This window comes from Zea mays, chromosome 2 (assembly GCF_902167145.1).
Source record: "Zea mays cultivar B73 chromosome 2, Zm-B73-REFERENCE-NAM-5.0, whole genome shotgun sequence".
NCBI lineage: Eukaryota > Viridiplantae > Streptophyta > Magnoliopsida > Poales > Poaceae > Zea > Zea mays.
This window is the reverse complement of record NC_050097.1, coordinates 178,041,437-178,064,354: the sequence shown is the minus strand read 5'-3', so window position 1 is coordinate 178,064,354 and position 22,918 is coordinate 178,041,437.

The window sequence follows — 22,918 nt, the reverse complement described above, 5'->3', positions numbered from 1 at the left end:
TTAAATGCCCCTGCAATTTGGTTAGTCGGTGTGGCGATTTAGTCAAGGTTGCTTCTGAGCGAAGCCAAGGCCTCGGGCGAGCCGGTGATGTGTCCGCCATAAAAAGGGGGCCTCGGGCGAGACGGAAGTCTCTCGAGGTCGGCTGCCCTTGGCCGAGGCTAGGCTCGGGTGAAGCGTGATCGAGTCACTCGTGTGGACTGATCCCTGACTTAATCGTACCCATCAGGCCTTTGCAGCTTTATGCTGATGGGGGTTACCAGCTGAGAATTAGGCGTCTTGAGGGTACCCCTAATTATGGTCCCCGACATGGAGTGAATCAGAAATCAATAAATTTGGCATTCACATAGATCTAAACAAGCTTCTACGGGTAGAGGGAGCGTACCAGCTTAACGATGCGGTCGCGGAGTTCGTAGGTGAGCACGACGACACCACCGCGGGCGAACGCGCTGTGGCCTGCGGCTCCCGGCGAGCGCTGCGGCGGCCTGCGGCTCCGGGCCTCCGGCGCTCCGCGGCTGGCGCCGGGCGGTGGCGGGTGACGGGGCAAGCGCGCTGTGGCCGCTGTGGGCGGCTGCGCCTGGCGGTGGCGGCATGGCGGGCGGTCGCCTGGCGGTGGCGGCCTGGCGTGCGAGCTGGAGTCTGGAGAGTGGAGAGGACAGAGGAGGGCAGGAGCAGGAGACGCGGGCCGCTGGCGAGCGCGCTGCGGCGCTGGAGCCTGGAGAGGAGGTGCGGCCGCGTGGTACAAGGACGAACGACAGGAGAGCCAAGCGTCGGCTGGAGCTAGGGTTGGGGCTGGGCGCGACGATGGGCCTCTAGTGGGCCGCGACTTCCGATCGGGGCTGCAGCCCAGCAGCCCCGGGTGGAGATCCGCCCCTAAGGAAGTCTTTTTCCTAATTCAGAGGCCACGCCCCTCGTCGCCGAGACACCTCGACGACATCCAACACCTCGACGACATCCAACACCATCAACAGGATAGCATGTACACATATTTGAGTTTTTTCTGTTTGTGATGTCAGGGCTGCTGCATCTGCTCGAGTACCAACACCAGGATAGCATGAACTGATCGAAAACTAATCAATGTTTGACCTTTTCTGCCTGTGATGGCAGGGCTGCTGCCAATGCACTGCATCAAACTAGCATGTCCATATTTGTATACGTTCTGTTATATAGGGCAGGATAGATAAATCACGCCGGCGAACTTAGGTAGTGTTTGAATGCAGAGACGAGGAAGGATGAAGGGGATGTAATGAAATCATTATAACTTGACCCGTGTTTGATTTAGAGGTCCAGAGTCAGGGTTAAAGAATATTATTCAAAAATAGTGGATAAGGCCATCCCTCAAAAAATAAGGGACGGAATCAGTCCAGGGTTAATCCCATCCCATCCCTCATTGATACCGAACCAAACACTACCTTAATGATACTTGCTGGCGTGGTGATCTTCCGGTGTCCTTTTATTCAGACTCTCCGCCGAACGTGTGTTCTGTACTTGTCTGGAAACTGGACGGCATTTGGTGCCGTGGCGGCCGAACGAGAGATGGCACCAAGCAACAGACGGAATACACCACGTCAAACGAAGAAAATCAGCCAGGTCAACTATTTTTACGCCAAATAAAAGGAACCGTTGGAGGTCGGGTTCTTTTTTGGGTGTAAGTATTTTTAAGAAGATCTTAATATGAAGGTATTGAGAATTAAAAATTAAGAAACTGGGCTAGCTTCCTTCTACTATAGTTATACATTTAGACTAGGTTTGATTGGGTGTCTTGAAGCACGAAAAAAGCATGACCTAGGTATAATACGGTCCGAAATAATTTAGTGTCGACACAACACAACCCGATATATCAGATCAGATTTATGCCGAGGTCGTGGCCCACGAGTGGTCATGGGCAGGACCCAAGCAGACATGAAATGACCTATATATATAGGGACACAAAAAGCTCATATATATATATATATATATATATATATATATATATATATATATATATATATATATATATATATATAGGACAGGTATAACGGGAGCTCTGAGCTTCCAATAGTTAAAGGAAGCCCAGACCGATCACCCCTGCAACCTGGTTCAACTCAGCGCACCGACTGGACCAGTCTGTCGGTTGCACCACCCGCGTCCACGTCTGTGCGCGCAAAAAAAGAAATATATGCATGAGTCAAACACGTTCTCTTGCATGCGGTAAATTTAGGAAAGATATGTGTGGCGGTTTTTATTTTTAAATGTTTTATTTTCTCCATAAATTTAGTATCGCTGCAACAGCCATGCAGCTAAACTCGTAAGGACCATTTTATGATATATACTGCTACTAAATATGCTACCCTGTGTAGATAATTATGCAATTCGGTATACTGCGTAAAAATCTGTTACCAGCTGCATGCACACGAATTTATGATGAGAATAATATGCAATGAAAGGAAATGAATTACACGCATAGAAACAAAAAATCGTATTTAATGTTTTATTTCCTTCATAAATATAAGATCCCTCCAACAGCCATGCAACTAAACACCTTAGATCTAGTTTATGATATATATACTGATACAAATTATACTACATGATGTAGGTATTTATGCAATTCGTTACACTGCGTAAAAAATCTGGCATGTTGTTCACGGGTGGACGCATCTCCGGGTTGGAGCGTAATAACCTTAAGTTTTGAGCATAAAATCCCTCAATTATAAGCGTATATACTGAGCCAATGTGATAGGTTGATAACTCTAGTAGTATGTTATTACGATCCTATTTTTATGGCAGATCCGAAAAACATGGCAGCCGCATGCATGCGGTTATACGGATCCAAAAATTATAGCAAAATGCATGCATGAGTCAAACAAGTTTCCTTGCATGCGCGTAAATTTAGAAAAGATATGTGTGACATTTTTATTTTAAATGATTTATTTCCTCCATAAATTTAGGATCGCTGCAACAGCCATGCAGCTAGACTCGTAATGACCATTTTATGATATATACTGATACTAAATATGTACACTGTGTAGATAATTATGCAATTCGGTATACTGCGTAAAAATCTGTTATCAGCTGCATGCACAAGAAATTTATCATGGAAAGAATATACAATGAAAGAAAATGAATTGCATGCGTAGAAACAAAAAATCGTATTTAATGGTTTATTTCCTTCATAAATATAGGATCCCTCCAACAACCATGCAGCTAAACGCATTAGAACTAGTTTATGATGTATAATAAAACAAATTATACTACACGGTGTAGGTATTTATGCAATTCCTTACACTGCGTAAAAAATCTGGCATGTTGTTCACTAGTGGACGCATCTCCGAGTGGAGCGTAAAAACTTTAAGTTTTGAGCATAAAATCTCTCAATTATAAGCGTAAATACCGAGTCAATGAGAGGTTGATAGCTGTAGTAGGTTGTTATTAAGATCATATTTTTATGACAGATCCAAAAAACATGGCAGCCGCATGCATGCAGTTTCTATTTTTATACAAATCCAAAAATTATGGCAAAATCGTGTGAGTTTCTATTGCATGTGCGCAAATTACGAACATCATAAATCAACGAATTGCCTTTCCAATGTGCATGCAGTAAACTGATATACGAACTCCGTGTTTAAGCATAAAATCGTACAATTTTTAGCGTAAATAATACATGCGGTAGGCATAAAACACAATAATCGAAAAAGAAAACTGCGCCGGATCGAAGGATGTCACGCGCGATCATCACTGCGCGCATCTCGCGCCTTCCGTGACTCTCATGCGTCGCCGTCGCTACTCTCACGTCGATGGGCGTCGCTTGCTCACCGGCCTTGGAAGTGCAGCCTTCTCGGGGCTTCGGGGACGCCGCCGCTTGCCCGCACAAGGGCCCCGCTATCGCTCGCCCTCTGGATCGGGGAACCGCCGCCACTACTCCGGATCGAGGAACCTCCGCCACCGCGCGTCGAGGTAATGGAGTTGCGGCCACCGGCCTGGGAACCGCCGCCACCGCACAAGGGCACTGCCGTCACTCGCCCTCTGGATCGGGGGCCGCCGCCGCTGGCCTGGAAACCGCCGCCACCGCATGTCGAGGTCGGGGAGCCGCGACCACCACAGCCACTGGTCGGGGGGTCCACCGCCGCGCGCGCTATCGGGCAACCGTCGTCGCTAATGAATCGAGATGGGGCGTGAAAAACTGATCCCTAGCACTACAGATTTTCTTTTATAGACGTCTGGATCTGGTCCGGCTCGACCGGATTGCACTGTCTGACCTGGGCTTCCTTTAGTTATTGGAAGCCCAGGGCTCCTAATATACAATATATATATATAGTATTTAGAGCCCTGGGCTCTATTTAACTACAGGAAGCCCTGACCAGGTGTGCAGACCGCACAAACCCTTTTTGGCTTATTGTACCTACCTGTGCTTACGCTAAATTATAATACGAGTTATGCTGATGTGTGTATCAGTTTATGCAAATATAGTATGCGCATATTACGTGAATCGGGCCCACGATCCTGCCCACGCGCTCACAATTATCCAGTCCCACGCCGTCACTATAAAAACACCCCACGCCGCCAGGGATTAGGTTTTAGCGGCGACGGCGGTTCCCTCGGGCGTGCGAGCAGGCGCCTGTGAGCAGGAGAGCCCCGGCCGCCGCGACGCTCTCCAGTCGGCGGATTGGCGATCGTGGAGGGGGGCGCGAGGAGGAGCCTCAACGTCTGCGGCGGTACAGCTTCAGGAGGCACCGGTCGGGCGCGGCGGAGTGGGCGGCGGTGGTGCTGGCAGTCGTGGTGCTGCTGGGCGCCGTGGCCGTCCTTGTGGTGGTGCTGCTGCTGCAGCCCCGCGTGCCGTACGTGGCGGTGCGGGCGGGCTGGCGGTGCTCCGCGCCTACCCGTTCCGCGTGCCCGCCAGGGGCGTCCTCCCGCTGGCGTACGTGGCGCGCGCGCAGGGCGCCCCGCTGGGCGACGCCGGCAGCGCCGCCATGGAGGCCGCGCTCCGCGACGGCGTGGTGCCGTTCCGGGTGGATGGGGAGGCCCAGACGCAATGGAAGGTCGCGGGGATCGTCGGCGTCGACCAGTGGACGCGCCTGGCGTGCCAGCTCCGCTTCTTCTGGCCCAACGGCACCGTGCTCCCCTTCAGATGCATCTCCAAGTCCAAGTTCTTGTTCTTCTGACCGCCGTGCTCTCTGTATTGTCTAGTGGCTACTCTTCTGACCTCAGTTCCATGGCCGGGCGTGAGCGTGACGGATCAAGATTCAGGAACAGCAAATGGCTTCGTCGTTTTCTTTCTTGTCTTGGGTTCGTTCAGTTATTAATTCACCCCCATGTCGCATGTATAGGTCGGCAAAAAAAAGATTTTGTCTTGGGTTCTTTCTTATTGCATTTTACGCTTCCACTAAAAAGCAAGTGCCACATTCGTCGTTTTAAAACAGATCATTGATTTACGCTAAAATTCGTATCCATTTACGATGTTTCGGATCACGTCTTACGCTTAAATCCACCTGACCTAGAACCCGAGCATGATCGGAGCGCGATTTTGACGTCGTAATTTAGGCCACATTCGTTGTTACGAAATAGATTGATGATGTACGATAAAATTTGTACCCATTTACGCTGTTTAATTCACGTTTTACGCTGAAATTTGACCAAGCCAAAATCCATGCACGATCGAACGTGATCAATCTACGTTGTTTTAGCTAATATAGGATTTACGCTAAATTTCGTATTCATTTACGATGTTTTAGCTCATGTTTTACGCCGGAATCTGCCCTAGCCAGAACCCGCACACGATTGGGTGCACGCGATTTTTACGCCGTAATTTTGGGCTTCGTTTGCTGTTACAAAACATATATATGATTTACGCTAAATTTCGTACTCATTTACGATGTTTTAGCTCACGTTTTACGCTGGAATCCGCCCGAGCAGAACCCGTGAACTGCGGCTGTAAATTAAAATTTATTTCCTTCTACTAATGCTCCTCGAACCGTAACTGTCCCTTTATTTATGCGATTATGCCGCACATATTTCCTTATATCAAACCGGTCAAAATTTATATAATGCATGGTTTATGCTATCATGTTACACATCGTTATGTAGTCGTAAACAGTGTGCACATGGTAATATTCGTTTCCGTGAGTCAAGGTACAAAAGATCCCTTCTATGCATGATTTATGCGTGCGTATTTTTTTCCTCCTGTAACTGCGCCTTTATTTACGCGCACGAAGAGCACGTCTTTTGTAACACCCGAGTTTTAGGGGTCCAAAGCCCGGGCGTAAACATAATCACCAGGTGTGCTGGGACCAAGTCTCACACATATGATGAATCATGGCACAAGATCGAATGTCACATCTTTACTACATAACAGGAGTTCTATACAAAATAAGTAAATAATTACATTATAAGGAGACAACGGTCCAGCAACCCAAAGTTGACTGGGAGACGACGGCCTAGACCTCTCACGAACTCGTCACAGCATCCTCCATGCGCCTCATCCTGCGGTACCTGTTCTTGACCTGTGGGGGGGGTGTGAGACAGCAAGAGTGAGCTCACATACGTTCATCGCTCAACAAGTTGTGGGGAATAATGTGCATGAACTCGCCAAAGGTGGGAGCTCACGTGAAGTGTAAGGCTTACCAAAGAGGATGGTTAGAGCTGAGCATTGCTTTTAAAGTTGGTCAAAATTTTATTAGCAGTTACTAAGTATAAGTAAATACCAACCCAATTAAGTAGTAGAACAAAGTAACAACATCACCTGCAATGCAATGCATATGACAAATTGAATTTAAGTTCCATAATTTAATCATCAGAGAGTCCTGAGCTGCTCATGACCGTGAGCTCGGCTGGTATACCAGTTTTACACTCTGCAGAGGTGGTACCCTTTACCCACAAGTCATGTTACCCATCTGCCAAGGGATCGCGACTTCCCATACACCTCTACCGAGGAGGCGAGGCAGGGTAACACTACGAGGCCTTTACAAAGTTCCACTAGCTTCAGAAAACCCGCTACAGTTTATAGGAAGCTCCAATGCAGGAATCCCTTGCAGGACCGCCATCGCAGCAAAATCCTCCCGAGGGCCTCCCTACACTGACCACTCCCCTACTGCCCTTGCCCCTTTCGGGTAAGGTAGTCCTCCACTAGCTTTCCTAATTAATCAGCCAAGGGCGTCCATAAACCCTTGTGGTGGCACGTGTTTCTCAAGTTAAGCTCTATGTTCCAATTAACATTTAATGATCTTGTCATGAACATAAATGAAATAACAACATAATTGGAACATAGATATAATGAAATATTAACCCAAAACCATATAAAGCAGTAGCAGAACTACCCAAGTGATTCAGGGGTAAACAAGGTATTCAGGATAAACAAACTAGGGTGACCTTATTGGGTCCCATCAAAATTAACCTATGCAGATCATTATGATTAATTAGAACATGAGTGGGTAAAAGAAGTGATCAAGGGCACAACTTGCCTGGCACTTGAGATTCCAGGTACCAACTTGCTCTTCAGATGACACGTGTCCTCGCTCTAGTCGTAGCAATACAAACAAACATTGTATAGGCAAAATTAACATTACACCAAGCATGTAAATAAAATACACAGTAATAATCTAGACATTAAAATAAGATCACAGGAACCAGAATCATTAAATTTGGGGTTATAGATTTTAAGTTATGGATTTTCTAATGTTTTATGTGCTTAATACAAGTTTAAGTGAAAGAATAATTTTAATGTGTTTGTCATGTCATAACAGAGGCACTAATGGGTAGACAATATTATTACAAAAATTTAGGAACTGGAATGGACCAATTTGGAGTTCATATGAATTTTCTACAAATTAAACAAGTTTCTGCAATTAATTTAATACTAAAAATCTATTTCTAATTTAATTTCCCTAGTTTTCCTGCTCTCTGGACTGGGCCTCAATTTCCAGAAAGCGCAGGGGCTACGGTGCAAGACTCCACAGACTCAGTGAATAGCGCCCCGGGACGGCGGGTTGGTTTCCTGAAAACTGAGGGGCCTAAATGCAAAACGCGCGCAGCGAAGAGGTATCGGGTGTTATGAGCCGTTGGATTAGGGATCGAGCGCCCAGATTAGATAACGAATCGTTACGCGTTGAAACGATCCCAACAGTTGGATCAACGGCGAGCAGCCAGGATTTAAATACCCGAGAGTCCATCCTATCCGCTGATGAATAGATCTACGGTCACCGCACCCGAGCTGAATCGTTCTTTTGACTTCTAATCTCCGCCGTTGAACAAGAATCTAACGACCCCGAGGCCCCAACCAACCTCCGACAGCGGAGCGCGGCGGCGCTTGGCACACCACGGCGGTGCCCTCACCGGCACATTGCCATCCGATGAATACGAACACCAGACACCCTACCATTGATGCTATGCGAAGTAAGGGCGGGGGCGAACTCAGTGGGCCAGGTATTATTGGCGATTTCGTAGCAGAGGATCCCGCCCATGGCGTGCTGCGGCCCGCCATTGCGCTCCATCGTCGGCGAACTCAGACCCGCCGCTACATCGCACTAAACTCTCCACGCCGAGAACCTACGCGAAGAGGAAATCATAGCGTAACAACGGAAGAAGGCCTCACCGGGGTTAGTGACGCGAAGACGCCCGCCCACGATGCAGCACGGTTCCGCGACAGGATCACGACTCCGGTGAGAAATCAACGGCGCGCCAACTGATCTTGAGCTCAGAGCTTATCCGAGATGCGGCTATGGCCTGGGTCCCAGGGGGCTGTGGGGTCGGTTTTATACCCAGGCGGCGCCCGGAGTCCGAGCGGGTGCGAGCAGCGAGATCCGCGGGGGTTTGGTGAAGCGCCCGTGCCGCGGAGTTTGGTTGGGGAGGATAGAGATGAACCTGACGTCTCGGGCCCACACACCAGGGAGCACGGGAAGGCTGGCCGAAGGGCCCCGCATGTCAGGTGCAGGCCCAACGGTGGAAGGCGCGCGGCTTCGACTGGAGAGTGGGGTCGGCCTGGCAGTCATTACGCGCGCAGGTAAGGGAGCTGACAACCATACCCCATCCGTCAGTGCAGAGCTAGCACTGGGCTTGGTGTGCACGGAAGGAAGTTGGGCCGGCTAGGAATTGGGCCCAAAGTGAGGTCTGCCTTCATTTTTTTTATTTCCCTTTCTCTTTTCCTTTTAGATTTTCAAATTCAAATTTTTGAATTCAATTGTAACTACGAACTTATACTCAGTTTAAATGTACAATCTGAATATACTAATATAGAAGGACCTAACTATTTTTATATACATATTTCTTTATTTTTACATAACATTTTCTTTCTCTTCTCTAAACTCCAACTTGCAAATTAGGGTTGAATCTCCAAATTTGGATTTTAATATATTTCTGTTTACTTTAGTTTTATATTGTCACAAAATTCACACAAAATAAAAGTCTCACCATGATGCAATGATTTAGTGGCATATATTTTATAATTATCTGTTTTAAAATATGGTGTTCACATGTGATGGCACAAAAAGTTCAAACTCCCACATAGATAAAAGTGAACTTGTTTCTCCCTTTGATATTAGCTCTTGTAAATTACAAATTGGGTATTACAAATCCTACCCCCCTAAAAAATAATCTCGTCCTCGAGATTTGTAAGAGAAAGGATATATATACTCATATTGTTGTGGGAACATATGCACGAACAAAGAAATCTGGGCATGATGCGTAACTTATTAGCAAAACATATGGTCAATAGACCTTATTATTATTTCTAAAGTAAAAATACTAACCACTAACTAAATTAATATTTAGGTCTTACAAATAGTAAAATATATATATGTATCTATATTTATGTTTATCTCTATTCTTGTTGTTCGTTGACTTCTTCACCGACTACTTCATCTTCAACTAGCTCTTCTTCTTGAATTTCCAGTTCACCTGGTTCAACCTCTACTTCTGCATGATGGGCATGTCCCCGGTTGATAGATAGGGGCTGACTCTTTCCTGCCGAGGCTTGTCCTTGCTTCATCGGAGCCGGTGTAGTGTAGGCAGCTCTGTTGGGACAGTAGTTGGCGTAGTGTCCCGGTTGTCCACACTTGAAGCATGCCCTTTTGGTGGTTGTGTTAGGAGCAACGGGTCCTGCTGGGGTGCTTGCTTTCGGAGGAGCAGTTGGTGTCTGTTGAGTTTGTTGTCCGGTACTTCCACTAGCTGGTGTACTTGGAGTGGTAGTATAGCGAGAACGGGAACTACTTCCAGCCTGCCCTTGGTTAGCAGCCTTTCTTTTCTCTCCAAATATACTCCTCTTGTTTTCTACAACAATAGCTTTGTCAAGTAGCCTTTGGAAGGATGGGAATGTGTGCGATACCAGTTGATATTGCAAGGGTCCAATCAAACCGTCCAGAAAAAGCTCCTGTTTTTGCTCATCATCCTCAACATCTCTAGGAGCATATCGAGATAACTGGATGAATTTGTCCCTATATTCACTCACGGACATACTTCCTTGCTTGAGGGAGAGAAACTCCTTTCTCTTAATCTTCATGAGTCCAGCAGGAATATGGTAATTCCTGAATTGTGTGGAGAATTCTGCCCAGGTAATTGTATCGACAGCAGCATGAGCAGCGCAGTACGCATCCCACCAATCTGCAGCAGGACCAACGAGACGACCTGATGCGTAGAGTACTTTCTCTCGGTCCGAGCACTGAGCTATGTTGAGCATCTTCTCTATAGACTTTAGCCAGTCATCAGCTTGTAGTGGATCCGTGGAGTTGGAGAAGGTTGGTGGTTTGTGGCTCATGAATTCCCGATGCTTATCTCGGGGTGGAACTGGTGGTGGAGGTGGAGGCAATGGCACCTGTTGCTGTTGCTGTTGTTGTTGAAGTTGTTGTTGCAGTTGCTGTTGTTGCACCCTTCTCTCCTGGCGTATCTCTTCCCGCTCTTGGTGCATCTCCCGACGTGCATCCTCTCTTTCCTGGCGTTCTTGCTGCATTTGGGCGCGCATATCTGCCATAGTGTCAGCCATTTGCTGCATCATCCTCATTTGAGCTGCAATCAGTGGGTCAACTCCGCCTAGTGGAGGATTAGGAGGATTCATCTCTGCTGGCTGTGGCTGGGGTTGTCTATATATCCGCCGAGTGTGTCGATTAGGAGGTAAATCAATTCCACCACCCCTCCTGGTATTGACCATCTAAGTTAGAAGCATATCGTAAGATAGTTTTGCAAGGGAATCATTTGGTAGGCAGAATGAATAAGCTAATAGTTGGTTATGTATTGAAGATTCTTTGGTGGGGCTTGACCAGATATTTTATGTCAAGACTAGGGTAACTAGTTGTATGAGGTGAATGTCCAAAGGTAAGATAGAATCTGATAAGATGAGATAGATACGGAATACTAGATATTTTTATAACCGTTTTTTTTCTATATGTATATGCAGATGTGATTGTGGACATTACTCCACAACTAATCACACTCAATCAAAGATCCAAATCAAACAAGTATCATAAGAACAAACATTCAAGCATACAAATACCTATAAAAATAGTTTTGTTTTTGTTCCTAAGAGTAGGTCTCCTATTCCTAAAGTCACTTTAGGCACAAGATTTCAAAGTGTGAAATCCACATTTGTCTTTAGAATGAAAAGGTAAGGATAATCAGAGTAAAGCGGAAATAGATGAGAAAAGATTAAGAAAAGTTTAGAAAAAATCAGAGTAGCAGAGGTAAGTAAGTATTGGTTGTCCAGTTCTATCTAGGTTTCGTCCTACAGTCAACATTCCTCTGATACCACTTCTGTAACACCCGGGTTTTAGGGGTCCAAAGCCCGGGCGTAAACATAATCACCAGGTGTGCTGGGACCAAGTCTCACACATATGATGAATCATGGCACAGGATCGAATGTCACATCTTTACTACATAACAAGAGTTCTATACAAAATAAGTAAATAATTACATTATAAGGAGACAACGGTCCAGCAACCCAAAGTTGACTGGGAGACGACGGCCTAGACCTCTCACGAACTCGTCACAGCATCCTCCATGCGCCTCATCCTGCGGTACCTGTTCTTGACCTGTGGGGGGGGGTGTGAGACAACAAGAGTGAGCTCACATACGTTCATCGCTCAACAAGTTGTGGGGAATAATGTGCATGAACTCGCCAAAGGTGGGAGCTCACGTGAAGTGTAAGGCTTACCAAAGAGGATGGTTAGAGCTGAGCATTGCTTTTAAAGTTGGTCAAAATTTTATTAGCAGTTACTAAGTATAAGTAAATACCAACCCAATTAAGTAGTAGAACAAAGTAACAACATCACCTGCAATGCAATGCATATGACAAATTGAATTTAAGTTCCATAATTTAATCATCAGAGAGTCCTGAGCTGCTCATGACCGTGAGCTCGGCTAGTATACCAGTTTTACACTCTGCAGAGGTGGTACCCTTTACCCACAAGTCATGTTACCCATCTGCCAAGGGATCGCAACTTCCCATACACCTCTACCGAGGAGGCGAGGCAGGGTAACACTACGAGGCCTTTACAAAGTTCCACTAGCTTCAGAAAACCCGCTACAGTTTATAGGAAGCTCCAATGCAGGAATCCCTTGCAGGACCGCCATCGCAGCAAAATCCTCCCGAGGGCCTCCCTACACTGACCACTCCCCTACTGCCCTTGCCCCTTTCGGGTAAGGTAGTCCTCCACTAGCTTTCCTAATTAATCAGCCAAGGGCGTCCATAAACCCTTGTGGTGGCACGTGTTTCTCAAGTTAAGCTCTATGTTCCAATTAACATTTAATGATCTTGTCATGAACATAAATGAAATAACAACATAATTGGAACATAGATATAATGAAATATTAACCCAAAACCATATAAAGCAGTAGCAGAACTACCCAAGTGATTCAGGGGTAAACAAGGTATTCAGGATAAACAAACTAGGGTGACCTTATTGGGTCCCATCAAAATTAACCTATGCAGATCATTATGATTAATTAGAACATGAGTGGGTAAAAGAAGTGATCAAGGGCACAACTTGCCTGGCACTTGAGATTCCAGGTACCAACTTGCTCTTCAGATGACACGTGTCCTCGCTCTAGTCGTAGCAATACAAACAAACATTGTATAGGCAAAATTAACATTACACCAAGCATGTAAATAAAATACACAGTAATAATCTAGACATTAAAATAAGATCACAGGAACCGGAATCATTAAATTTGGGGTTATAGATTTTAAGTTATGGATTTTCTAATGTTTTATGTGCTTAATACAAGTTTAAGTGAAAGAATAATTTTAGTATGTTTGTCATGTCAGAACAGAGGCACTAATGGGTAGACAATATTATTACAAAAATTTAGGAACTGGAATGGACCAATTTGGAGTTCATATGAATTTTCTACAAATTAAACAAGTTTCTGCAATTAATTTAATACTAAAAATCTATTTCTAATTTAATTTCCCTAGTTTTCCTGCTCTCTGGACTGGGCCTCAATTTCCAGAAAGCGCAGGGGCTACGGTGCAAGACTCCACAGACTCAGTGAATAGCGCCCCGGGACGGCGGGTTGGTTTCCTGAAAACTGAGGGGCCTAAATGCAAAACGCGCGCAGCGAAGAGGTATCGGGTGTTATGAGCCGTTGGATTAGGGATCGAGCGCCCAGATTAGATCACGAATCGTTACGCGTTGAAACGATCCCAACCGTTGGATCAACGGCGAGCGGCTAGGATTTAAATACCCGAGAGTCCATCCTATCCGCTGATGAATAGATCTACGGTCACCGCACCCGAGCTGAATCGTTCTTTTGACTTCTAATCTCCGCCGTTGAACAAGAATCTAACGACCCCGAGGCCCCCACCAACCTCCGACAGCGGAGCGCGGCGGCGCTTGGCACACCACGGCGGTGCCCTCACCGGCACATTGCCATCCGATGAATACGAACACCAGACACCCTACCATTGATGCTATGCGAAGTAAGGGCGGGGGCGAACTCAGTGGGCCAGGTATTATTGGCGATTTCGTAGCAGAGGATCCCGCCCATGGCGTGTTGCGGCCCGCCATTGCGCTCCATCGTCGGCGAACTCAGACCCGCCGCTACATCGCACTAAACTCTCCACGCCGAGAACCTACGCGAAGAGGAAATCATAGCGTAACAACGGAAGAAGGCCTCACCGGGGTTAGTGACGCGAAGACGCCCGCCCACGATGCAGCACGGTTCCGCGACAGGATCACGACTCCGGTGAGAAATCAACGGCGCGCCAACTGATCTTGAGCTCAGAGCTTATCCGAGATGCGGCTATGGCCTGGGTCCCAGGGGGCTGTGGGGTCGGTTTTATACCCAGGCGACGCCCGGAGTCCGAGCGGGTGCGAGCAGCGAGATCCGCGGGGGTTTGGTGAAGCGCCCGTGCCGCGGAGTTTGGTTGGGGAGGATAGAGATGAACCTGACGTCTCGGGCCCACACACCAGGGAGCATGGGAAGGCTGGCCGAAGGGCCCCGCATGTCAGGTGCAGACCCAACGGTGGAAGGCGCGCGGCTTCGACTGGAGAGTGGGGTCGGCCTGGCAGTCATTACGCGCGCAGGTAAGGGAGCTGACAACCATACCCCATCCGTCAGTGCAGAGCTAGCACTGGGCTTGGTGTGCACGGAAGGAAGTTGGGCCGGCTAGGAATTGGGCCCAAAGTGAGGTCTGCCTTCATTTTTCTTTTTTTTATTTCCCTTTCTCTTTTCCTTTTAGATTTTCAAATTCAAATTTTTGAATTCAATTGTAACTACGAACTTATACTCAGTTTAAATGTACAATCTGAATATACTAATATAGAAGGACCTAACTATTTTTATACACATATTTCTTTATTTTTACATAACATTTTCTTTCTCTTCTCTAAACTCCAACTTGCAAATTAGGGTTGAATCTCCAAATTTGGATTTTAATATATTTCTGTTTACTTTAGTTTTATATTGTCACAAAATTCACACAAAATAAAAGTCTCACCATGATGCAATGATTTAGTGGCATATATTTTATAATTATCTGTTTTAAAATATGGTGTTCACATGTGATGGCACAAAAAGTTCAAACTCCCACATAGATAAAAGTGAACTTGTTTCTCCCTTTGATATTAGCTCTTGTAAATTACAAATTGGGTATTACATCTTTCCTTATCTTAAAACCGGTGGGAGATTTTAAATGTTTGCATGGTTTACGCTATCATGTATCACAACGTTATGCAGTCGTAACCGGCAAGCACATGCAAATATTCGTTCCCGTAATTCGTGGCATAAAAGATTCCATTTATGCATGAGTTATGCATATTTGTACATATATTTATGCGTGCGTATATCGCATGTCGCGTCTCAGCCGGGATACGTGGCTATTCTATGCATAGCTGACGCAAGCTGGAGTCCAGTGGGCCGAATGCGACCCGATCGGCCTCCTGGCTGGGGCTTCGCCCACTAACGAAAGCCTAGGGCTTCCATTATATATATATATATATATATATATATATATATATATATATATATATATATATATATATATATATATATATATATATATATATATATATCGGCGTTTCGAGACCGGGGGGTCCCTAAGCCGACGAGTGAAATGTCGCCGCGTGCCCCAGCCCAGATGGGTCGGCGCGAGGCCGAGCGCGAAGGGGGGAAGTGAGGTGGCCGGAGATGGGCGTGAGAGAGGTGGAAATCCCGCGACCTTCGTGTTCGTCCCACGCCCAGGTCGGGTGCGCTTGCAGTAGGGGGTTACAAGCGTCCACACGGGAGAGGGAGCGAGCGGCCTCACGCGAGCGCCTGTCTCGTCCTTGTCCCCGCGCGGCCAACCCTCTCTAAGAGGGCCCTGGTCCTTCCTTTTATAGGTGTAAGGAGAGGATCCAGTTGTACAATGGGGGGTGTAGCAGAGTGCTACGTGTCTAGCGGAGGAGAGCTAGCACCCTAAGTACATGCCGTTGTGGCAGCCGGAGAGATTTTGGCACCCAGCTGGTGTGATGTTGTGGCCGTCGGAGGAGCGCTGGAGCCTGGCAGAGGGACAGCTGTCGGAGCTGTTGAGTCCTTGCTGACGTCCTCTTGCTTCCGTGGCCCGCCCGACCCAGGGCTCAGACTCGGGCTAAGTCCCGGAAGACGGCGAACTCCGCTCCGCCCGACCCAGGGCTTGGACTCGGGCTAAGTCCCGGAAGACGGCGAACTCCGCTCCGCCCGACCCAGGGCTCGGAATCGGGCTCAGCCCCAGAAGACGACGAACTCCGCTTCGCCCGACCCCAGGGCTCGGACTCCGCCCTGGCCTCAGCCGACGGCCTCCGCCTCGCCCGACCCAGGGGCTCGGACTCGACCTCGGCCATGGAAGACAGACTCGACCTCGGCTTCGGAGGAGCTTCCACATCGCCCAACCTAGGGCGCAGGCCAGCCACGTCAACAGGAGGCGCCATCATCACTCTACCCCGAGCTGACTCGGGCCGCAGGGAACAAGACCGGCGTCCCATCTAGCTAGCTCCACCAGATAGGCAATGATGGCGCCCCGCGTACTCTGTGATGATGGCGGCTCTCAGCCCCCTTACGGAAGCAAGAGGACGTCAGCAAGGACTCAACCGCTCCGTCAGCTGTCCTTCCGCTAGGCTCCATCGCTCCTCCGACAGCCACGACATCACACCAGCTGGGTGCCAAAATCTCTCCGGCTGCCACAACGGCATGTACTTAGGGCGCTAGCACTCCTCCGCTAGACACGTAGCGCTCTGCTACACCCCCCATTGTACACCTGGATCCTCTCCTTACGCCTATAAAAGGAAGGACCAGGGCCCTCTTAGAGAGGGTTGGCCGCGCGGGGACGAGGACGAGACAGGCGCTCGCTCCCTCTCCCGCGTGGACACTTGTAACCCCCTACTGCAAGCGCACCCGACCTGGGCGCGGGACAAACACGAAGGCCGCGAGATTCCCACCTCTCTCACGCCGGTCTCCGGCCGCCTCGCTCTCCCCCCTTCGCGCTCGCCCTCGCGCTCGACCCATCTAGGCTGGGGCACGCGACGACATGCACTCGTCGGCCCAGGGACCCCCCGGTCTCGAAACGCTGACACCTCTTCTCTTTTGTGACCAAGGCGTCTTTCGTGACGCCCTGCTTCCTTCCCTCAGGATCTGACGGGTCTGAGCGCCGCCAAGTCGTCGTTCATCCGCCGCGAGGTCGACGTCTGGGGCTCGCTGCGATCCTTGAGGACCTCGCTCGCCGGGGCTACTGCGCGCCTCTCTTAGCAGGGCACCGAGGCGGTGGACCTTCGGTTGCTCTACACCGATCTGAGAGCCGAGGCGGCAGCAGCACGCGCAGAGGCGGCCGCGGCGCGCGTAGAAGTGCAACGACAGCAGTCGGAGTTCGACCGGATCGTCAATGAGCGGGACCAATCTCGGGGCCGGGCTGCCGAGGCCGAAAGCCGGGCTGGAGCCCTTGCAGCCGACCTAGCCGTAGCCCAGGTCGCAGCCTCGGAGCAGCGTGCTCGAGCCGGAGGTACGCCTTGGCCATCTTCAGTTTTTGTTTCTGCTTGTTTCCTCCATTTGTGTTTGAGATCTTTCTTCTGGTTGTTCGCAGAGCTCGAGTCCGCCCTTGATGAGTCCGCCAAGGCGCTTGCCGAGGCGCTTTGCCGGGGCGGCCGAGCAAAGGGAGGCCGACCACGCGGCCATGTCCGAGGCCGTCTCGGACTTCTGCCGGGTCCTTGGCTCCGGCGACGTCCCCTCAGGAAGCTCCCCTCAAAGTCGCCTGCAGGTCTTGGGCGATCATGTGCGCGGCAGACTCCGCGAGGCGCTACACCATGGCGTCAGGTGGGCCTTCGCCGTGCTCGCTTCCCACTACGTTGTGGACCTGGAGCGGGTCAGCGAGGGGTATTGCCTTCCTGACGAAGATGAAGCCGCCCTGGCAGAAGTCCAGAGGCTCGATGCGGCCGCCGCGGGTCCGAGCGCAGTGCTGGCGACCACCTTCGAAGCCGGGATGGACTTTGCCGAGGGCGGGGACGAAGCCGAAGGCGCGACTCCTTCCCGGGGCGACGCCTAACTCTGTCGAAGTAGTTTCTGTTGGATGCACGTGTGTCTTTCTGTGGCCGCTGAGGCCTGAATACTTTATTACCGTTGCATGAAGTCGTGCTCCTTTCCCTTTCGTTTTGCGTGTCCGGCCCCGCCTGTCAGTAGCAGGGTGGCTTCCCCAAGTAGGGGTCACTTTTCGTGGTGGGTGACGAGTGAGGTGTCCGTAACCCGGAGGCGTAGGAGTCCCTCGGCTCAGTCGACCTTGCCACTTACATGCACCCGCGTTCGCTCCTTGGGGTCCTGCTTCCGACATAGCCGGGGGAACGCAAAAGCCTTTTCGATTGAAAATTTTGACGCAGAGGGGGGGGGGGGAGAGGGGTCCCCCCCTTTTTAGCCCCCGAGGGAGGGTCGGGTTCTGCCGAGGCAAGGCTGACCCTTCCTTGACGACTAAAACTTGCGTGGGGGCAAGGTAAGCGAACAACTTGAAAGCATCTTAAGGGTAGAAGCAACGTAGCTGTTAGACGTTCGAAGGGTTGGTGCAGACCTCGCCTTGACTGTCGGCCAGTTCGTTTGTTCCGGGCTTCAGAACTTTGGCGATGACAAATGGCCCTTCCCAGGGGTGCGTGTAGCCCCCGGGTGTCTCCAACAAGGGCTCGAGGTGCTGCGTGATGGCTGCGATCTTCTCCAGGTTGGCTTCGATGCCCCGCTTGGAGACGATGAACCCCAAGAGCATGCCTCGAGACACCCCGAAGACACACTTTTCGGGATTGAGCTTGACGCCTTTCGCCTTGAGACATCGGAATGTCACTTCAAGGTCGGAAAGGAGGTCGGAGGCTTTCCTCGTCTTGACTACGATGTCATCGACGTAGGCCTCGACCGTCCGGCCAATGTGTTGGCCGAACACATGGTTCATGCACCGCTGGGACGTCGCACCCGCATTCCTCAAGCCGAACGGCATGGTGACATAGCAGTACATGCCGAAGGGCGTGATGAAAGAAGTCGCGAGCTGGTTGGACTCCTTCATCCTGATTTGGTGATACCCTGAGTAGGCATCGAGGAAAGACAGGGTTTCGCACCCAGCAGTGGAATCCACGATTTGATCGATGCGAGGCAGAGGGTAGGGAACCTTCGGACATGCTTTGTTCAGACCAGTGTAGTCTTTACACATCCGCCATTTCCCCCTTTCTTTCTCACAAGCACAGGGTTGGCAAGCCATTCGGGATGGAATACCTCTTTGACGAACCCTGCTGCCATTAGCTTGTGGATCTCCTCGCCTATGGCTCTGCGCTTTTCTTCGTCGAATCGGCGCAGAGGCTGCTTGACGGGTCGGGCTCCGACTCGGATGTCCAACGAGTGCTCGGCGACATCCCTCGGTATGCCGGGCATGTCCGAGGGACTCCACGCGAAGATGTCGGCGTTCGCGCGGAGAAAGTCGACGAGCACTGCTTCCTATTTGGGACCGAGCTCGGAGCCGATCCGGATCTGCTTGGAGGCGTCGCCGCTGGGGTCGAGGGGGACGGACTTAACCGTCTCTGCGGGCTCGAAGTTGCCGGCATGACGCTTTACGTCTGGCACCTCCTTAGAGAGGCTCTCCAGGTCGGCGATGAGGGCCTCGGACTCGGCGAGGGCCTCGGCGTAATCCACGCACTCCACGTCGCATTCGAACGCGTGTTTGTACGTGGGGCCGACGGTGATGACCCCGTTGGGGCCCGGCATCTTGAGCTTCAGGTAGGTGTAGTTGGGGACGGCCATGAACTTCGCGTAGGATGGCCTTCCCAGTACCACGTGGTAGGTTCCTCAGAACCCGACCACCTCGAATGTCAGGGTCTCCCTTCGGAAGTTGGAGGGTGTTCCGAAGCAGACGGGAAGGTCGAGTTGTCCGAGGGGCTGGACGCGCTTCCCGGGGATGATCCCATGGAAAGGCGCAGCGCCTGCCCGGACCGAGGATAGATCGACACGCAGGATCCCGAGGATCTCGGCGTAGATGATGTTGAGGCTGCTGCCTCCGTCCATGAGGACCTTGGTGGGCCCGACGTCGCCGATGATGGGGTCGACGACGAGCGGGTATTTCCCCGGGCTCGGCACATGGTCGGGGTGGTCGGCTTGGTCGAAGGTGATGGGCTTGTCGGACCAGTCTAGGTAGACTGGCGCCGCCACCTTCACCGAACAGACCTCCCGGCGCTCTTGCTTGCGGTGCCGAGCCGAGGCGTTTGCCGCTTGCCCACCGTAGATCATGAAGGAGTCGCGGACCTCGGGGAACTCTCCTGCCTGGTGATCTTCCTTCTTGTCGTCGTCGCGGGCCCTGCCACCCTCCGCGGGTGGCCCAGCCCTGTGGAAGTGGCGCCGAAGCATGACGCACTCCTCAAGGGTGTGCTTGACGGGCCCCTGGTGATAGGGGCACGGCTCCTTGAGCATCTTGTCGAAGAGGTTGGCACCTCCGGGGGGTTTCCGAGGGTTCTTGTACTCGGCGGCGGTGACAAGGTCCGCGTCAGCGGCGTCGCGTTTCGCTTGCGACTTCTTCTTGCCCTTCTTCTTGGCGCCGCGCTGAGTTGACGCCTCGGGGGCATCTTTCGATGGGCGGCCCTGGGGCTGCTTGTCCTTCCGGAAGATAGCCTCGACCGCCTCCTGGCCGGAGGCGAACTTGGTGGCGATGTCCATCAGCTCGCTCGCCCTGGTGGGGGTCTTGCGACCCAGCTTGCTCACCAGGTCGCGGCAGGTGGTGCCAGCGAGGAACGCGCCGATGACATCCGAGTCGGTGATGTTGGGCAGCTCGGTGCGCTGCTTCGAGAATCGCCGGATGTAGTCCCGGAGAGACTCTCCCGGCTGCTGTCGGCAGCTTCGGAGGTCCCAGGAATTCCCGGGGCGCACGTACGTGCCCTGGAAATTGCCGGCAAAAGCTTGGACTAGGTCGTCCCAGTTGGAGATCTGCCCCGGAGGCAGGTGCTCCAACCAGGCGCGGGCGGTGTCGAAGAGAAACAGGGGGAGGTTGCGGATGATGAGGTTGTCATCGTCCGTTCCACCCAGTTGGCAGGCCAGACGGTAGTCCGCGAGCCATAGTTCCGGTCTCGTCTCCCCCGAGTATTTTGTGATAGTATTTTGTGATAGTTCCCGTCGTATGGCCCGGCTGAAGGCCTGCGGACCGGGTGGTTCGAGCGAGGGACTCCGATCCTCCCCGCTGTCGTAGCGTCCCCCACGCCTAGGGTGGTAGCCTCGGCGCACCCTCTCGTCGAGGTGGGCCCGACGGTCGCGGTGATGGTGCTCGTTGCCGAGGCGACCCGGGACCGCAGGCGCTGTGTTGCGCGTGCGCCCGGTGTAGACCGAGGCTTCCCGCATGAATCGGGAAGTCGCGGCATGAGGTTCCGAGGGGTACCCCTGCCTTCGGGAGGCGGAGCTCTCGGCCCGTCGGACCGCGGCGCCTTCCAGGAGATTCTTCAGCTCTCCCTGGATTCGCCGCCCCTCGGTGGTTGATGGCTCCGGCATCGCGCGGAGGAGCATTGCTGCTGCAGCCAGGTTCTGGCCAACCCCACTGGATGCGGGTGGTGGCCTGACCCTGACATCGTCGGCGATGCGGTGCTGGAAGCCCTGGGGTAGATGACGTATTTCTCCGACCGGAGGCTGGCCCGTCCATTCCTGCCCGACGTCTCGGCGGATCGGCTCAAGCGCTCCTGCTCCCTCGTCGAGCCTGGCCTGCACCCCGCAGAATTGCTCGAGCTGTGGGTCATGGCCACCCGCCTGAACGGGGACCACAGCTAGCTCCCGTGGGATGTCAACGCGAGGCACCGGCCTAGGGAGGTCATCGTCCTCCAGCATGCCGAGATGGTTGCCTTCGGAGGGACCCCCTAGATCGACGTGGAAACATTCGCGGCTTGGGCCGCAGTCCTCGTCGCCGAGGCTACGGCTACCGTCGGAATAGTCGGAAAGGCAGTAGTCGCATGCGGTCATGAAGTCCCGCATGGCACTGGGGTTGCCAAGTCCAGAGAAATCCCAACAGAAGCTGGGCTCGTCGTCTTCCTCGGACCCAGAGGGCCCGTAGGTCGAGACGTCCATCAGCCGGTCCCAAGGTGACCGCATACGAAACCCCAGAGGGTTCGGACTCGCCTCTACGAGAGCGTCCGCCAAAGCGAAGCCGCTAGGCGGGTCGAGGCTAAACTCGAAAGGCGCGAGATGGGAATCGATCGGTACCTCTTGGTCGACGGACGGTGATGAAGTCACGTCGGGGACTGACTGCACCGTCGTCTCAGGTATGAGGGTGACGTCCAGCAAGCCTTTCGCGAGCGTGTCGGCGTCGTCCGTTTGCTCAGAATTGGCGTGTCACGGGGAGACGGCGCTCGCCTTCGTCTCAAACGCGAGGTCGATGCCCGACGCGCCCCCCGTTGGGGCGCTGGGGCCGTCGACTCGCTCGACAGCCGACGAGGCGCTGCCTCCCGCTTGGCCTTAGTTGCCCTGCCTCCTCCTTCGTTGGCGGGGGAGAGGACGGGGCGAGCTCGAATGCTGTTCTTCCACCACGCGGGGAAGACGTCGTCGATTCCGCCGCCGGCGGGTGGGCTGTCGGCCGCCATTGTCGCTGTCGTCCGGCGGTGGAAGGAGTATCATGTCGTAGCCGCCGTCGAGGGACATGAACTCAAGGCTCCAGAAACGGAGCACCGTCCCGGGTCGGAGAGGTTGCTGGAGACTGCCCATCTGGAGCTTGACGGGAAGCTATTCGTCAACACGCAGCAGGCCCCTACCTGGCGCGCCAACTGTCGGCGTTTCGAGACCGGGGGGTCCCTAAGCCGACGAGTGAAATGTCGCCGCGTGCCCCAGCCCAGATGGGTCGGCGCGAGGCCGAGCGCGAAGGGGGGAAGTGAGGTGGCCAGAGATGGGCGTGAGAGAGGTGGAAATCCCGCGGCCTTCGTGTTCGTCCCGCGCCCAGGTCGGGTGCGCTTGCAGTAGGGGGTTACAAGCGTCCACACGGGAGATGGAGCGAGCGGCCTCACGCGAGCGCCTGTCTCGTCCTCATCCCCGC